Source organism: Macrobrachium nipponense, chromosome 19, assembly GCF_015104395.2.
Source record: "Macrobrachium nipponense isolate FS-2020 chromosome 19, ASM1510439v2, whole genome shotgun sequence".
Classification (NCBI taxonomy): domain Eukaryota; kingdom Metazoa; phylum Arthropoda; class Malacostraca; order Decapoda; family Palaemonidae; genus Macrobrachium; species Macrobrachium nipponense.
The window spans coordinates 14,930,049-14,943,533 of NC_061088.1; positions in this window are offsets into that span (position 1 = coordinate 14,930,049).

Here is a 13,485-nt window from a genome sequence, read left to right on the forward strand (position 1 = left end):
GGTTAAGATTTAGAGAAATGTAGCCACGTTTCATGCATTCAAGATTTTTTTGGTTGCTATATAATGGAATCAATTTGGAACGGAAACAAACAGAAGCGAGTAAAATAACGACATAGAAAACAGTAGCATCTAAAAACCGTCATAAACAAATAGAAGCCTCTAAACCAACCTCATAAACAAACATTAGCCGTAAAACAACCTCGTAAACAAACAGAAACGTCTAAAACAACGTCATAAACAAACACAAGCGTCTAAAACAACGGCATAAACAAGCAGAAGCATCTAAAACAACGTAATATAGGAAAAGAGTTGTCTAAAACATCATAAACTAACAGAAGCATATAAAACAACGTCATAGACAAACACAAGCGTTTAAACGTCATAAACAAACCGAAGCATCGAAAACAACGTCCTAAACAAACAGAAACATCATAAACAAACAGAAGCATCTAAACAACGTCATATACAAAGAAAAACGTCTAAAACAACGTCATATAGGAACAGAATCATCTAAAGCGTCACAAACAAACAGAAACATCTAAAACAAACAGTTCAGAAATGGAACAGACAAATGACTGACTGACAGACTACCGAGTCTCTTCCAGGCCATGACAGGACGCTTCGGGACTCACTCAAGAGTTTCCGTCCTGTCTGGCAGCCCCTCGTCGAATTGGTTCTCGTTGTTGACGTGCGCCGACAAAGGCCGAATCCTATAAGCCGTCCTTTCTCTCTTTCCTTCCTTTGAGGAATCATTCTCCGGCGATCGTCTGCTGTCATCGCCATCAGGGCCGCCGAAGGCTTTATTTCCAGGGAGGAAATGCGCACGTTGATGGTCTGGAAGTCTGGATGTAAACTTGTTCCAATTGCGAGGCAGTTATGGCTCTGTATTTGGCTATTCAAATTTCAGTATGCATGTATATGTATACATATATATATATATATATATATATATATCTATATATATATATATATGTATATATATATATATATATATATATATATATATATATATATATATGTATGTATATATATATATATATATATATATATATATATATATATATATATATATATGTGTGTGTGTGTGTGTATATATATGTGTAAGAATTACTTATTATATATATAAACCAGTGACCTGGTCATGGCATTAGGAGGGTTCTACGTGACCAAAAGCAGACCTAGATTACGCTATGCGCTGTCTGCAGTAGCCTGATCTAGCTCAAAGCTTTGTCAACATTTTTATGTTATGATAACTGTCACAACAACTTTCCATGGGAGAACGGTTGACCTGTTAACCTACGCCGGAAACTTGTAACTTCCGAGCCGGCAGACTACGTATGTGTTTTTATATGAATTGCTTAGATAGCTAATGTTCCGCTATCGACGCGATGCTTTAGAATGGCAGTTCCACGCCAACTATCAAACATATCGGTTCGTCCGACCGAGCTGCATCTCCTAGTATGGAGTTACAGAATAAAGTTGTTAACTTGTTCAACTAGCCTGTTTGAATCATCTCCTCTAGACAAGAAGAACCTCTCTACTAAGATATCCAAGGGAGATGAGAGAACCAAACATTACTTACGGACTACAGCCGTAAGGAAAGAACAAAAGGTCTATCGCCAAGCGATAAGATATAAAAGAAGTGTGGCAGCTAATAAACGAAGAACATAATTAACAAGACCCATATCAGCCGACCGAAGGTCTACAAGAACTAACTTCCATCTTCAACATCAAACGAAACAGAGGAAACGGATCTTCATCAACGCAACAGTTTATGAAGCCGCAACTATGTCCTTCATCGAGAGGAATACAAGCATTTAACACTGACGTTTGAGCAACTGTTTGTCACTTATCTTCGAGAATCTACACCGACGAGAGCAGCATTGAACATCAACGGAAAGAAGAAAACAAACACAGGGAACATCACCCGTTCACGAGCAAGGACGCAGAGTGGACAGCTATCGCAGTAGTGCAAGGACGGAGGCTGTGACGTCATCAATCTTGGACTTCCCAGAGCATCGTGCACCGAGAGAAGGACCGTGACGTCATCACGACTTCCGACGCGAGACGTCATCCATGTCAACAATCCTTCGCAATATAATCTGGAGCTAAGTACCATTTTTATCTATTCAGGTCTTTTCCTCAGTGAAGTGTTGTTCATCAAGAGTCGATCGTCCAGTATTCTGGGGGTGAGTTGTTCGCCATATTAATCTTCCTTCATTACAGAACCGATCTTCAACTACGAGGTTCTCGCCCGCAGATTAATTTTTTTTTGTTTTTTTTTCTTTTCTCGTTGTCATTAAACCATTTCTTGCAGGAATTCTCCGTATATATTTTATCATATTATCTGTATTTTGTATCTTTTGGGGGGATTTTCCTATTATTATAACACACTTATACAGTACATTGCTTATGCGTTTACGTAGTGGTCGAGTGTAACTCTTATAGATATTTTGATAGGATTGCAAGGAATAGAAGTGATAAGAAAAAAGTGAAAGCCGAAATGGCAACCACTCCGGCTGCAACCCCCCCAACGTGGTGACTCTCGTTAGCGCGAGGTCAGCGATAGTTCCTTTTCAAGGTCGGGTCAATGGGTTCCTGCCTCAAAATGTTGAGGCATGGATCTCATCTGTAGACGCTCATTTAAATGCAAAAAGCATCACAGACCCAGCAGTAACATTACAGGAGGCCAAGAGCTTCATTGACTTTGCAAAAGGTGACGCAAGTGCGTATCTAAGGGGGGTTTCTTTCCAAGAAGCGCTTACATGGGACGAGTTCAAACTTATATTACGTGCGTGTATGGGGGTGAAGAGGCTTTAGATGTAGTATTGGCATTGAGAAATATCCTTAACCAAGCCTCCATGACTCAGCTCAATGTTGTCGAGCGGCGGCGCTAATTGCCGACCGGCTAAATGAATATCAGGATAATTTAAGTAACTCCGGGTGGGTTGCGGGTGCTAAAATCAAAGTGAAAGATTTTATCCGTTTGATCTACCTTACGTCTATCACTGTAATGTTGCCTGAAGCGTTAGTACGATGTTTTGATAAAAAATTGCAGCCCGACAGTACGGAATTAGATGGTATAAACAAATCAAAAAACACATGTCTAAATGTACCGACCTAGATCCTTCGCTCATTCAGTTTTTTGCAAAAAATGAGAACAAGCCACAACAAGTAAATGTGGTACATAATAAATAATCAGTTGCAGGGATGGTTTGTTATAACTGTAAACGACCAGGTCACATGATTTCAGACTGTCAGGACGCGTTTTTGTTCAATACACAATAGTTCAACTCATTCATATAACCGTTGCTACTCGAGGAATCACAGCAAAATGCTACAACCACGCAACCAGTTTGCCAGTGCAAATAAAAAGAAGGGTCCTCATTACTATAAGAAGAAACAACCAAACAAACGGAAATTCTGCACAACAGCAGAAACAACAAATCGTGCTTCAGGTACCTCTGTTCCTGGGCCTCTAGCCAGAAACTCGCAAGGGCAAGCGAATTTTCAGGGTGTGATAAACAAACAAATACCACGTAGTTCACTCCAAGGGGGGAGAGGGCGATGTTGGGTCATCAATATCAACATCTTTTGTATCAAATACTCAGTTTAATCATTTTATCAAGATCATTGTGAGACAATTGATTTCCTATGAAACACACGGCCGAATCAAAAAAATCTGTGCAGGTTCCGTAGATTTGCAACAAATCATGCATTATTAGTCAAAACGAGTTGCGACCAACCTTACATGCAGTAAATTTGGACCATAAGTCATTCACTTTGTTCTTTGATTCTGGTAGTCCACGTAATATAATGGATTTAAGGACTCATCATTTACTCTTTTCAAATTTCCCTATAGAAAAGTCCGGAATAAGGCTCTCAGGCATTGGAATAATGAATTAAATGTTGTGGGCGTAACTCATGTACAGTACAAGGTCGGTAAGCGCACGTTTGCTGATACCTTTGTCGTTGTACAAAACATTAATATGTATCCCGCGTAATTATCGGATACCCGTCTATGGGCTCAAAATATTATCTTAGCACCTGCAAAACAACGGCGTGTATATCAAAGGGAAATTCTATAGGTCTTCTAATACCCTAAAATCTGTTTTTAGATATAAAGAGACAGACAGAGTTTGTCACTTACATTACGGAACCAATCACCTGTCTCATGAACCAAGAAATAATACAGGCAACCCACAGAACTCTCGCTCACCCGTAATATCAGCTTGCACGCAAACTCTCGAGCCTAACGTAACTTCAATATATTAGTGCGTGTAAAAAGAACCTTGCCAGGATCTGAAACATTAATCCTTTCCGAAACTCTGAAAACACACGGATTATCCGTCACACAACCCGTTTATACAGTCGGCTCACAACAGCAATGTAATATCGAAGTCTGTAATCATTTGAATACCACTTTAGTAATCCACAAAAATCAACATATCTTGGATGCCGAAGTTTATAAACATCGCATTCTTACCGTAGCTGAGTATAAATCAAGCTCAATCAGTCGCGGATGAAACCCTTTTGCAATCTATAAAGAACAAAATCAATAAAGATATTCAAGAAGAAGAAATTCAGCAGAATTTTTGAATCTGTTAACCAAATATCATGATGTTTTTTCCACTACGGATGGAACCTTAGGAAAAAACGGATGTCATAGAGCATCAAATCAGGCTCAAGGACAAACAGAAAGTAATCTATGTACCTCGTACAGACTTCCTATGAAATTTCAGATGAGATAACAGAGGAAGTAGGTAAAATGTTAAAGGAAGGAGTCATTAGGAAATCAAACAGCCCTTATAATTTTCCGTTAATAGTAGTACCGAGAAAAAAGATCGAACTTGGCTGGATATGCGTAGATTTTCGTCGTTTAAACGAAGAAACAATCCCTGACAGATTCCCAGTACCATGTACCGATGATATCCTATCTTTACTAGGCCAGATAAATATTTCACAGCCTAGACTTACTAAAAGGATTTCATCAGATTCCGATGGACAAGAAAGTATCCCATACACTGCCTTCAGCACAGCCAGGGGACATTATGAATTTTTGCGTATGCCTTTTGGTTTACGTTGTGCTCCTATCACTTTTACTCGTATGATAAACGTCGTGTTTGGAGACTTGTTGGGAGATATCCTACATGCCTACATGGATGACTTAGTAATCTTTTCCAACACATTAGAAGAGCATTTACGTAAATTGGAGTTAGTGTTACAAAGGTTAAGGCAGCATAATTTAAGGGTAAAGATAAGCAAGTGTGAATTTTTTAAAACAGAACTAGTCTATCTAGGTTTCACGGTTTCTAGTGAAGGTCTTAAAGTCGTCCACGTAAGGGTGTCGGCTATCCGTAATTTTCCGATACCTACTCACGTCAAGGGAATACAGCAATTTTTAGGATGCAGCGGTTACTATCGCCGCTTCATCCGCAACTACTCAATCATAAGCCGCTCCCCTAACCGAATCTTATAAAAAAACTGGGGTGTAGATTTCGTATGGTCTGAAATTCATCAACAGCGTTTCGATAAAATTGAAAGATGAAACTGTGTAGTTCTCCTATCTTGAAATTTCCTGACTTCAATAAGGAATTTTTCATAGCAACAGACGCCTCAGACCTAGGAGTAGGTGGGGTATTGCTTGCTTCAACAATATGATAGACAGTTTTTCCCTATAGCTTTTTATCACGTAAACTGAGACCTTCCCGAAAGTAAAATATGCAGTAATACACCGGAAGGGCTCGCTATTGTTAATTCACTCGTGCACTTTAAATTCATAATCTACGGTTATCCCGTCAAGGTTCTCACTGATCTAAGCCCCTAACCGACTTCTTTAGGCTTTAGTCACGCCCCAAGCGAACTCGGTGGCACATGATCATTCAGGACTTTGGCGCGAGGATCGGGTATTTACCTGGGAAAGCAAATATCATTGCTGACGCATTATCACGCAACCCCTCTTCATCTTGTACCGAGCCATTAGCTGAATTAATAGATATCTCAACCTCCATGCCCGTTGTTAAAACTATATCCGAACAGGAAGATCTGGGCTGGAGTGCTGAACTATTACAGACGGAGCAAAGAAAAGATCCGCAAATAGAAAAAATCATCATGCGTTAAACGGAAATCCGAAGGAAAAAGAATACCTAAAGTATAAGCAGCAGAATTATATCCTACAGGAAAATATCCTGTGTAGATCCGTGACGAGGAAAACCCGCAACACACCGCAGTTGAATAACAACCAGGTGGTGGTGCCTATCTCACTCATACCCACTGTCTTAAAGTGGTTGCATGAAAATCCACTGCATGGACACCCGGGTTATACCTTGATGTCACAGAAAGCCAAATCCTTATTTTATTGGCATACGATGCTTAGAGATATAAAAAAGCACATAGCAAATTGTCGCACTTGTCAAGAATACAAAGGGCACACGAAGACACCTGTCAGCCTAGGGCTTACCCCGTGCCAAATCAACCCTTTGAAAGAGTACATTTAGATTTATTACAGATTTTACGAGTCAGACAGAGGAAATAAGCACATCCTAGTAATTACAGACGCTTTGACTCGATATACAGAACTTATAGCGCTTAAAACAAAACCGCGGTCGAGTGCGCTTGGAAGTTTTACGAGTGCTACATTTGTAAACATGGAATTCCACACATCATTACTCAGACTCGGGCGGGAGTTCAATAATCATTTCCTTAACTCCTTGTGCGAATTCCTTAGTATAAAGAAAGTCAATACCATGATCTATCACCCAGAGTCTAATGGGCTAGTGGAAAGGGCAAATCGTAAGGTTTTTAAACATTTTAAGGGTCCCCACCCTTAGGGGGGCAGATCCCAACTGGGACATTGCCATACCTGCGGTACTAAGCACACTTAATCACTCGTATCACGTGTCTATTAAATGCACGCGCACGAGGCACTGTACGGTATCCCGGCCCGAACGCCTTTCCACATCTTAAAGCCTACAACTAATTTATCAAATCCTCTAAAGGATGTTATGGATGCAAGCATAAGTCGATATAATATAATTCGTAAGAATTTAGAAGAAGCACAGATCCTAATGAAAAAAAAATCATGATAAAATAGCTAAGCCACTAGAACATATGCCGTGGGCGATCAGGTATACATACAAGTATACGTACGTAAAGGTTTAAACTATAAACTGACACCTAAGTTTGAAGGCCCGTTTAACATTTTAGAAAATTTAACGGCCAATAGAGTTAGGGTTCAAAATGTATCCAAACCCACTGATGTGAGAATAGTCCCATTGGCACATATCAGAATCTAAAGAATGTAGATGAGTGAGGAAAAAAAATGGTTGTATTTATGAAACTTTGTATAATAATTTATATATATATATCTATTAATCATATTGTATGTAAACCTATCTTTTACGCGAGTTATTACATCTGTTTTACTCATTGCAGGTTTTCAAAAATGAATCTGTTATTGTTAGGAGTGATATTGTGTATTCGACATCTTTGTTGTATGGAAAAGAGCGCTAGGACTAAAGACATTAGAATTTAATCATGGCTCGATTATCGAGAGCAATCGATGATGTATTCATCGTGTCAAGTAATATTGTTATCGAGGTAGATATGCATTGCCATTTTCTTTACCTGAAGATGACGTCCTAACTTAAAGAATGACCTGATGAGGTTTGGTATTTCCCTTAAGGAAATGCATGAACGTAATTTTCATGCTAACTCAGAGATTTCACTAGCTCAAATAAACACTAAGCGTCGCGGAAATGTTGTCTTATGACACAAAATAAAACCGCGGAGGCAGAAGAACTCGCTCGTGACCTGCTGATGTGGTCTGTGCGGCACAATACTCTTGAACGCCGCAACCCGCTTATTCTAGCTGGACTAAACATCTTAGGATCAGTTGCGAATCTAGGCTTAGGAATCTCAAATCGCCTCAAGATAAATAATCAAAATAAAAGAATTGAGTTTTTGCACACAAAACGAACTGGCCTTATCAGGAACTTCGCAGCCATTATCTTCGATCAATCAAATAATGAATATCGTTAATGAACATTCAAATAATATCGATCAGGTCATGGAAGTTCAACATTTGCTGGCTCACTTTAGCTTACTATAGTTCGAAAATAGATCATATCCGTGTGAAAATATCACATTTTATTGAAAAGTCAAAAGATTACGTAGAAGCAATTACGCTAGCAACAAAGGGTGTGTTATCTCCTCACCTCATGCCTATTAAAGATCTGACGTTAACTTTGGAAAACGGACGGGAGAAGCTGGGGTATATTCCTTTATTGGATGCCCATAAAGTAGAATTCTATTATAGCCTAATATCCGTCAGCGTAGAAAATTATAGAATTATGATCACAATTCCTTTTGATTCTTCCGATGCTTGGCAATCATACAAATAGCACCGTTTCCTACTTTTATGACGAATAACTCAAATCCAGTAATATCCAATTTAACGGGGCATGTACTGATTTCTTCTGATAAGAAATCATTTACAGTCATTAAAGACTTAGATAAACTCACTCACTGTTCAGAAGCCATGAATAATAAAATTTGTACAGCTGACTCTTTTGAATTCTATCCTATATCAACGGATTCATGGTGAGTTTAGACATAGTGCTAAACGGCTCTCTCTTTCATACAAGCGAGTTGTCTGGGGAAACACTTTATCCCTTTTACGGTAGTAAATTCAATTACAGGATGAATAATGGTTCCTGGATCCGTTATGATAAGGCCGGATTCGGACGTCGTGTGTCCGGACACATCCACCGCCCATGCCCCTATCTTCGTAGCAGCCGATGGTTGTTACGGGGACATCTACAAACCTATACCGTCAGAGGGGTCAACACGATAATACGTGAGAAGGCGTATTTCGCGAACTACACGTGGGCTACAACAATCATCCCATCACTACCTCTCCCATACAACGCGCGAGTAGCTCATCTCTGACGCAACTGCTGAGATGACCCACTCGTCCCCATCGGCTTATGCAGGTGGATGAAAATCTTCGCTACTACATTCTGCTAGCCGTGTTCAGCGTGACGGCCATATTGGTTATCGCCCGTCAACATCTTTGCTTGGCGTAGGCTGAGGCGTAAACAGAAGGATCTCCAAGGGAACGTACTGGCCCGTCTAGATGACGTACCCGTTAAACTCAAGTCTTTTGCGTTTAGGGCCGCCTGAACCTGGCCACTTCAGTTCGTGCCTAGGGAATTGTCTGGAATTGTGTTGTGTGTGAAAAGCGGTCCGTATGCTGGCAAAAATGTAGGACAAGAAAGACTCACGCCTTTGCATTTGAACAGTTAAAGTATCTCCAGGGCGCCTAATAAATCATTATAGCCCAATATTATACATTCATATATTCCTAAAGGTATTTTTCGGGCACCTAATAAAATATCAGCCCTATATATTGAATTTCTGCAGAATTACATTGTTATACTATTATACAATTATATTTATCTATTATAAAGAGTGTCAAGTACTCTTTAACAATTATCCATGATCATGCTATAATCATTATTTAGTAACCATTATTCTTAATCAGGTTACATGTTATCATATTAATCATGTATACATGTTTTGATTTTTTACCTTTTGTTATTATTGGGTACATAATCATTATTATTACCAAACATGGATCTATATTTTCCATGCATTTATCTTTGTTTATGAATATGTCAACAAGGGTATGTAACAGAACCTTTTTATGCATTTAATCACTTAGTATGTTACGAGCACGCTCCTATGAACAATGTTTAAAAGTAATTTTTTTTTGTTATTCAAGGCTTGAATAGGTAGCAGACCGAGCCTAATGTAAGAATTACATTATATATATAAACCAGTGACCTGGGGTCATGGCATTAGGAGGGTTCTACGTGACCAAAGCAGACCTAGATTACGCTATGCGCTGTCTGCAGTAGCCTGATCTAGCTCAAAGCTTTGTCAACATTTTTATGTTATGATAACTTTGCACAACAACTTCCATGGGAAGCGGTTGACCTGTTAACCTACGCCGGAAACTTGTAACTTCCGAGCCGGCAGACTACGTATGTGTTTTTATATGAATTGCTTAGATAGCTAATGTTCCGCTATCGACGCGATGCTTTAGAATGGCAGTTCCACGCCAACTATCAACATATCGGTCGTCCGACCGAGCTGCATCTCCTAGTATGGAGTTACAGAATAAAGTTGTTAACTTGTTCAACTAGCCTGTTTGAATCATCTCCTCTAGACAAGAAAGCAACCTCTCTACTAAGATATCCAAGGGAGATTAGAGGAACCAAACATTACTTACGGACTACAGCCGTAAGGAAAGAACAAAAGGTCTATCGCCAAGCGATAAGATATAAGATATGTGCGTGCTGAACAGCAACTCCAATATTGCAGTAAATGTGTGTGTATTATATATATATATATATATATATATATATATATATATATATATATATATATATATATATATGCCGAACAGCAACTCCAATATGCAGTAATGTGTCACGCCGTCAAACTTCTCCCTTCCAGAGATCTTAATCCTCAAGCTGGTGAACCTCTCTCTCTCTCTCTCTCTCTCTCTCTCTTTCTGATTGTTGTTGTAGACATCGTGTTTTAATTTGTAATACCTGGATTCATTTTGCTTTTCCTTCATTTGGTTTTACACCTGGTCATTTAAGGATATTTCGCAGGGAATATTCTCTTGTAATATCAGTGAATATTAGTTACCGAATCACTGACGCATTCTGTTTACATTAATGGTCTCCTGACCAGTCCATGTTAACAACAACTCTCCGTTTGAACTATTGAAATCAAAGTAATATTCATTCGGTTTATTTCATTCGATAGGTGTCATCCCAAATAAACCAGACAATCGCATATAATAATAATAATAATAATAATAATAATAATAATAATAATAATAATAATAATAATAATAATACTCTTCGTAGTAGCCATGATTCCCATGACAAAAGTACCTACAGAAATGGATGCCGGGTACCAACTCAAGAAAAGAGGCAACAGAATCAACCATCTGATGTTCATGGACGACATCAAGCTGTATGGTAAAGAGCATCAAGAAATAGATACCTTGATCCAGACTGTAAGGATTGTATCTGGGGACATCAGGATGGAGTTTGGAATAGAAAAATGCGCCTTAGTCAACATAAAAAAAGGCAAAGTAACGAGAACTGAAGGGATAAAGCTACCAGATGGGAGCAATATCAAACACATAGATGAGACAGGATACAAATACCTGGGAATAATGGAAGGAGGGGATATAAAACACCAAGAGAATGAAGGACACTATTCAGGAAAGAATATATGCAGAGACTCAAGCGATACTGAAGTCAAAACTCAACGCCGAAATCGGAAATATGATAAAAGCCATAAACACATGGGCAGTGCCAGTAATCAGATACAGCGCAGGAATAGTGGAATGGACGAAAGCAGAACTCCGCAGCATAGATCAGAAAACCAGGAAACATATGACACTACACAAAGCACTACACCCAAGAGCAAATACGGACAGACTATACATAACACGAAAGGAAGGAGGGAGGAGACTACTAAGTATAGAGGACTGCGTCAACATCGAAAACAGAGCACTGGGGCAATATCTGAAAACCAGTGAAGACGAGTGGCTAAAGAGTGCATGGGAAGAAGGACTAATAAAAGTAGACGAAGACCCAGAAATATACAGAGACACGAGAATGACAGACAGAACAGAGGACTGGCACAACAAACCAATGCACGGACAATACATGAGACAGACTAAAGAACTAGCCAGCGATGACACATGGCAATGGCTACTGAGGGGAGAGCTCAAGAAGGAAACTGAAGGAATGATAACAGCGGCACAAGATCAGGCCCTAAGAACCAGATATGTTCAAAGAACAATAAACGGAAATAACATCTCTCCCATATGTAGGAAGTGCAATACGAAAAATGAAACCATAAACCACATAGCAAGCGAATACCCGGCACTTGCACAGAACCAGTACAAAAAGAGGCATGATTCAGTGGCAAAAGCCCTCCACTGGAGCCTGTGCAAGAAACACCAGCTACCTTGCAGTAATAAGTGGTACGAGCACCAACCTGAGGGAGTGATAGAAAACGATCAGGCAAAGATCCTCTGGGACTATGGTATCAGAACGGATAGGGTGATACGTGCAAATAGACCAGATATGACGTTGATTGACAAAGTCAAGAAGAAAGTATCACTCATTGATGTCACAATACCATGGGACACCAGAGTTGAAGAGAAAGAGACGGAAAAAATGGATAAGTATCAAGATCTGAAAATAGAAATAAGAAGGATATGGGATATGCCAGTGGAAATCGTACCCATAATCATAGGAGCACTAGGCACGATCCCAAGATCCCTGAAAAGGATCTAGAAAAACTAGAGGCTGAAGTAGCTCCAGGACTCATGCAGAGAGTGTGATCTGAAACGGCACACCATAGTAAGAAAAGTTGATGACTCCTAAGGATGAAAGGATGCAACCCGGAACCCCACACTATAAATACCACCCAGTCGAATTGGAGGACTGTGATAGAGCAAAAAAAAAAAAAAAAAAAAAAAAAAAAAATAATAATAATAATAATAATAATAATAATAATTTCACACTTTACAAAAAGATTTCATGAAACTGCTCGATTCCCCTTTGCAGTCACAAGTTTTTTGTGCATTTTTATTTTTAAATACAAGTACATACATTATACATAACTGTGGATTTGTTTCTCTAATAATAATAATGATATTAGGAGATCTCAACGCCTCGGGGACAGATTTCGTCACCAACCTACGACCAATTAAAATCCTTGCTAACGACCTGCCCACCCGATTGTACATGCCCTGCCTGCTATTAAATAATAATAATAATAATAATAATAATAATAATAATAATAATAATAATAATAATAATACTAACGACAGAGAAAGAATAAAAATGTTTCTTTAGGACGACAGAAATGCAATGCAGTTTAACCGAGCCATAGGAGTCTGGTGAAGGGGATCTTTCCCCAGATAAAGGAGGAAGATCGAGTTCTGTGGAGGACTGGGAATGCTGGAGATACTGCTTTTATTTTCATTGATTTATTTTTCTTTTTCGATCGGAGATTTTGATTCACTATGGTGTACGAGACATATTTTCGTTATCTCTTTACTTCTCATTCTCCTAGATTTAATCTTATCTGCGACAGTCTTTTTGTCTAGTGTCTCTCTCTCTCTCTCTCTCTCTCTCTCTCTCTCTCTCTCTCTCTCTCTCTCTCTCTCTCGTTTGTCCAAGGGAGATGGATGAGGTTTGGAAGCTATTTCAAGGATGTCTCGGCGATTCTTCTTTTAACTTAATAAAAATTCCGAGCCTGAGAGAGCAAGAGAAAACAATGGATCTAGAATTTTTTACTCTATAACATTCATTCCGAGAAATATTTGGCAAAAAATACAAACAAAATAAAAAAAAATTTAAATGCAGCTTTAAACATATTTCG